Source organism: Dendrobates tinctorius, unplaced genomic scaffold (assembly GCF_039654945.1).
Source record: "Dendrobates tinctorius isolate UK_male_01 unplaced genomic scaffold, ASM3965494v1 ptg000155l, whole genome shotgun sequence".
Taxonomy (NCBI): Eukaryota; Metazoa; Chordata; class Amphibia; order Anura; family Dendrobatidae; genus Dendrobates; species Dendrobates tinctorius.
Window position 1 is genome coordinate 4,938,899 of NW_027361822.1, and position 6,356 is coordinate 4,945,254.

General features: G+C 48.6%; 1 protein-coding gene across 1 annotated transcript in view; it reads right to left on the reverse strand.

The window, feature by feature from the left end:
• Window positions 1-5,770, reverse strand: part of LOC141050986 (oocyte zinc finger protein XlCOF7.1-like) — a 28,876-nt gene extending 23,106 nt beyond the window's left edge. The window contains exon 1 of the mRNA XM_073547756.1: window positions 5,643-5,770. The gene's annotated coding sequence lies outside the window, so the exon portion shown is untranslated. The remainder of the gene's footprint in view (window positions 1-5,642) is intronic.
• Between the last annotated feature and the right edge of the window lie 586 nt (window positions 5,771-6,356).

Genomic DNA, 6,356 nt, shown 5'->3' on the forward strand with positions numbered 1-6,356 from the left:
CACGGCTATGCCTGGTGCGCATGCGCGCTTTTCTCTGCTTTGACCGCAGCCACGCCATCTCTATAGTCCTAGAAGACCTAACCTGGAAGTCCTCTTGCCCTATATCAGGCCACCTCCCCCTATGGGAGGTGCCTGATTATTTTTGTGCTTCCCTGCAGGCCTGCTTGGTCCCTGCTCGGTCACTCACTGTATTCAGGTCCTTGCCTTGTGCTCTACCGTGCATCCTAGCACATGCTCTGCTCTGTGCCCTGTCATGCTCCTTAGCACACACTCTGCCTCTGCCTTGTGCTCTACCGTGCTGCCTAGCACACACTCTGCTCTGTCGTGCTCCTTAGCACACGCTCAGCTCCTGCCTTGTGTCCTGTCGTTCTTTCTAGCACGCCTTCTGCCTAGCCTTGCACTCAGGCGTGCTTCTCTGTGCGCGCTCTAACTAACCCTGTACTCAGGCGTGCTTCCCTGTGCACACACTCTACCTAACCTTGTACTTTGGCGTGCCCTCTTGCACGCATCCTGCTTTGCTCCATAGCCAGGCGTGCTTGTTACTGCACGCCATACGCGCTCCCGTACCCAGCGTGCTGCCATGTACGCGCCTTGCACTACCCAGTACTCAGCGTTCCCTGTGTTCACATCTTGTACTGTCCTGAACCCTCCGTACTCCCGTGCACATGCCCTGTAGTATCCTATACCCTGCATGCCCCTGTGTCCATGCTTTGCACACTCTTGTACCCTGCACCTTCCCTGTTGCATCTTGTTAGACACACTCACTCGTGTCTCCTGAGAGCCGACCACCTGGTTCCAGCAGTCGTGGTACCTTAACCCCTTGGGCCTGCCCCGGACACTCCCTGTATAGGGGGGTGGTCTTCACTAGGTCAGCTCGACCTGGTTGGGTTGGTGCCACGACTCAGAGGAGCCACTCCAGGAGTCGTCACAATAATGATGTAACATTTCCCATACAAGACATAAAACTAACAGTCAAGTCATATGTCGTGTTCCTGACTTTAATGAGGGAGGGCTCACAGTCCAAGCCAGCATGTTTCCTGACTGACAATCATATTTCAGTCATCATGTACCTTTATCCTGTTAAATGCCACTGTTAATCTCTTGACAGCAGCATTTAATGAGCGCCAACAGGAGGGCACATCATTTCACACACCAATCGGCCCACCTGTGACGTGATCGCGGGACGCAGATGAGCTGCCATGACAGCCAGGAGTCTGCTGAAGACCTCCATGCTTGCCATGACGATTCCTCTGTGAAAACTAGCGTGTAGCTGGTGTTTATAGGAGATGGCGATTTTCACTATACACAGCAGTGCTGATGGACTGCTGTATACAGCACAGGTGATCAGATAATCACAGTCCCAAGCAAGGGACTTACAAATATAGAAAAAAGTAAAAAAAAATAAAAAATAAGTTTTTAACAATATGAAATAAAAAATACAAAGTTGAAATCACCTCCCTTTTGCCCCATTAAAAAATTAATTAAAAAGAAAAAAATACACATATTTGGCATCGCTGCTTTAATAAAAGTCTGATCTATCCAAACAAAATAATTTTATCCAAATTGTTAAACATCGTAACAAAAAAAAGAAAAAAACTAATACGACAGAATTACATTTTTTTGGTCACCCACCGCAACATTGCAATAAAAGGTAATCAAAATATATTATGTATCCCAAATTATATATGAGTAGATTTTTTTTCCATCTCTCAAATAAACAAAAACTATATACGTTTGGTATCTGAGTATTTGTATTGACCTGGAGAATCATAATGGAAGGTCTGTTTTACCATATAGTGAACATGATATAAAAAAAAATATTATGGGATTGCACTTTTTTTTGCAAAGTTAACTCACTTGGAATTTTTTTTCCCACTTTCCAGTGCATCACATGATAAAATTATTAATTATTTATTATTATAGCGCCATTTATTCCATGGCGCTTTACATGTAAGGAGGGGTATACATAATAAATACAAGTACAGTAATCTTAAACAATACAAGTCACGAGTGGTACAGGATGAGAGAGGACCGTGCCCGCGAGGGCTCACAATCTACAAGGAATGGGTGAGGATACAGTTGGCGAGGGTAGAACTGGTCGTGCAGCGGTTTGGTGGATCGGTGGTTACTGCAGGTTGTAGGCTTGTCGGAAGAGGTAGGTCTTCAGGTTCTCTTTAAAGGTTTTCATGGTAGGCGAGAATCTGATATGTTGTGGTAGAGAGTTCCAGAGTAGGGGGGATGCGCAGGAGAAATCTTGATAAAGGCCATTTGGCCGAAACGAGCGTTGGGGGGGTACAACCAGGTAGGACCTTCACCATGGACCAGTCTGAGGTAATATTATGTAGTTAAAATTCTCTGTTTGTATACTTACATGTTCAGTGTAGAGTATGTGTGGTGGTAAGTTCCACCACAGGGGGTAATGATACCTATGGGCCTCAATATATATCATGACTGGCTGTTTGTATTACTAAGGGATGATGTAGGATTTTCTAAATTTCGTACTGTTTACTGTTGTAATCACTATTATCCCTGTGGTCACATACCTGCATGTGCCCCATTTTTTGCCCATGTGCTTTTTATGGTCATTATTGACTCTTATCTCACTGTTTCCTATACCTTGGATCTATGTTAATAAAGTTATTTTTGTATAAATCCTTTGTATTGGACTTTTTTTCGCCTTTTTTCTTCTATATATTTGATGCAGGAGAAATCTTGTAGGTGATAGTGGGAAGAGGAGATAAGAGGTGAATAGAGAAGGAGATCTTGTGAGGATCGGAGGTTGCATGCAGGTAAGTACCGGGAGACGAGGTCACAGATGTATGGAGGACTCAGGTTGTGGACAGCTTTGTATGTCATGGTTAGGGTTTTGAACTGGAGACTTTGGGTAATGGGGAGCCAGTGCAGGAATTGACAGAGGGGAGAGGCCGGGGAATAGCGGGGGGACAGGTGGATTAATCGGGCAGCAGAGTTTAGAATAGATTGGAGGGGTGCGAGAGTGTTAGAGGGGAGGCCACAGAGCAGGAGGTTGCAGTAGTCAAGGCAGGAGATGATCAGGGCATGGACTACGGTTTTTGCAGATTCTTGGTTGAGGAATGTACAGATCCGTAAAATGTTTTTGAGTTGAAGTCGGCAGGAAGTGGAAAGGGCTTGGATATGTGGTTTGAAAGAGAGGTCAGTGTCAAGGATAACCCCAAGGCAGCGAGCTTGTAGGACTAGAGAAAGTGGGCAGCCGTTTACTTTAATGGATCAGTCCGTTGGGGGGGGGTCACGTGAGATGGGAGAAAGATGAATTCTGTTTTGTCCATATTAAGTTTTAGAAATGTAGAGGAGAAGAAGCATGAAATAGCACACAGACATTGAGGGATTCTGTTTAGTAGGGAGGTGATATCTGCTCCAGAGATGTAGATCTGTTTGTCATCAGCATAGAGGTGATACTGAAAGCCATGAGATTCTATGAGATGTCCGAGGCCGAAGGTGTAAATGGAGAAGAGCAGGGGCCCTAGGACTGAACCTTGCGGGACTCTGACGGATAGGGGGCGCGGTGAGGAGGTGGTGTGCTAGTGGGAGACGCTGAATGTCCGGTCTGTTAGGTATGATGCGATCCAAGATAGGGCCAAGTCTGTGATGAGAGGGTCTGTAGTAATAGGGAATGGTCCACTGTGTCATAGGCAGAGGACAGGTCCAAGAGGAGGAGGACAGAGTAGTGTTGCTTGGCCTTGGCGGTTAATAGGCCATTGGTAACCTTAGTTAGGGAAATTCAGTGGAGTGGTGTGGCAGGAAGCCAGATTGTAAGCGGTCAAGGAGGGAGCAAGAAGAGAGGTGGGAGGACAGTTCAAGATGGACGTGTTGTTCCAGTAGTTTTGAGGCATAGGGGAGAAGTGATATAGGGCAATAGCTAGATACAGAGGATGGGTCAAAAGAGGGCTTTTTGAGGATAGGTGTGATTGAGGCATGTTTAAAGCTTGAGGGGAAAACACTAGTTGTTATTGATAGGTTGAAGAGGTGGGTTAGGGTTGGGATGAAGACTGTGGTGAGGTTTGGGATAAGTGGGATGGGATTGGGTCAAGTGCACAGGTAATGAGATGTGAGCTTGAGAGTAGAGTGGAGAGTCGATCTTCTGTAATGGTGGAGAAGTTGGTTTTGGGGGAGGAGGGCAGGGCAGGTAGGAGGAAGGGCACTGGGGGTTGTTGACCAAATCTGTCTCTGATGTTATCAATCTTCTCCTTGAAAAATGAGGCAAAGTCTTCAGCTGAGATGAGTGGGGAGGGAGGAGGTGCTGGGAGGCGGAGGAGATAATTGAAGGTGTTGAATGACTGTTTAGGGTTGTGAGACAGGGAGGATATGAGAGATGAGAAGTAGGTTTGTTTTGCTGCAGCGAGTGTGGCCTTGAAAGTAGTGAGGGACTGTTTGAATGCGATGAAGTCCTCATTGAAGTGGGATCTTTTCCATCTCTGCTCAGTAGTCCTGAAAGCTCGCCTCAGTTCTTTGGTCAGGCTGGTGTCTCAGAGCTGTCTGTTGATTTTGCGAGCTTTGATATGTGTGAGAGGGGCAACTGATTTCAAAGCTACAGCTAGTGTGGTGTTATACAGAGCGGCAGCGGCATCCGCATTGTGTAGGGAGCTTATGTCTTTAAGAGGAATAAGGGATTCAGACAGTGAGTGTAGATCGAGGTGTTTAAGATTTCTGTGAGGGTGTGCAAGTTTGTGGGGTGGGGATTGTTGATCTGGAGAGGAGAGGGAAGAGAATTTAAGTAGGTTGTGGTCAGAAAGAGGAAGATGTTAGTTAGAGAGGCTAGATAGGGAGCAGAGGCGGGTGAAGATGAGGTCTAGTGTGTGGCCAATTTTGTGAGTGGCTGCAGAAGACCATTGAGTGAGGCCGAAGGAGGAAGTGAGGGATAGACGTTTTGTTGCAGCTGAGAGGGAAGTGTCAATGGGGATGGTGAAGTCGCCCAAGAGGATAGTGGGGATGTCAGTGGAAAGGACACGAAGTAGCCAGGTGGTGAAGTGGTCAAAGAAAGTGGTGGGGGAGTAGATGCGCACAGAGTGCACCTCAAAGGAAGGGAGGGTAACAGAGGGTGGCAGTGGGATTGGGGTGATGGAGCAGTTATCTGACAGAAGAAAATCAACTAATCCACCATGCTTACTGCTGGGGCGGGGGGTGTGGGAAAGGTGGAATCCACCATACGAAAGTGCAGCAGAAGAGGCTGTGTCAGAGGAGGTGAGCCAGGTTTCGGTATTGGCGAGGAAGGAAAGTTTGTTAGTAACAAAAAGATTGTATCATTCAAAAGTACAACTTGTCCCACAAAATAGAGGCGCTCAGAGGGTTATGGGGCCAGAAAAATTAAAAAAAAGTTATTGCCCTTTGAGGAGGGGGAGGAAAAAAAGAAAATAGTGATGAAGAGGTTAATATCTCCTGATAGTGACAACATGGAGTGGGGGACGGCCATAATGGAGACTGTACAGTAACAGAGCAGCGAGCGCCGTCGGGAGGGAAGTGACCCAATGTAATCCAATACAGACAGAGACCCTGATATAGCGACACAGACGGGAACACGTTCTGTCTCCTGGAATGGGACCACAGCACTGAGGGGGTTAATGTCCCCTGCCCCCTGTGCCCAGTAATGGGGAATCTCCAGCACCTACCTCCACCTGCAGAGCCGCACACCACATATATGGCTCCTCTGTGCGCACAGGACCTGGGATGAGGTCACAGGAGGGGAGGAGTCAGGGGTCACATGATCAGGGGCCTCAGTGTATGCAGGACTCTGCTGTGCTGGTTGTCATGGTGCTGGATGAGGGGAAGTTTCTGTGTGGGGTCAGGAGGGGTTTACAGGGTGGATGTAGCAGAGCCCTGTGTGTACGAGGTGTACGGAGCAGAGCCGTGTGTGTACGAGGTGTACGGAGCGGAGCCGCGTGTGTACGAGGTGTACGGAGCGGAGCCGCGTGTGTACGAGGTGTACGGAGCGGAGCCGCGTGTGTACGAGGCGGAGTCGCGTGTGTACGAGGTGTACGGAGCAGAGCCGTGTGTGTACGAGGTGTACGGAGCGGAGCCATGTGTGTACGAGGTGTACGGAGCGGAGCCGCGTGTGTACGAGGTGTACGGAGCGGAGCCGCGTGTGTACGAGGTGTACGGAGCGGAGCCGCGTGTGTACGAGGTGTACGGAGCGGAGCCGCGTGTGTACGAGGTGTACGGAGCGGAGCCATGTGTGTACGAGGTGTACGGCGCGGAGCCGCGTGTGTACGAGGTGTACGGAGCAGAGCCATGTGTGTACGAGGTGTACGGAGCGGAGTTGCGTGAGTACGAGGTGTACGGAGCGGAGCCGCGTGTGTACGAGGTGTACGGAGCGGAGCCGCGTG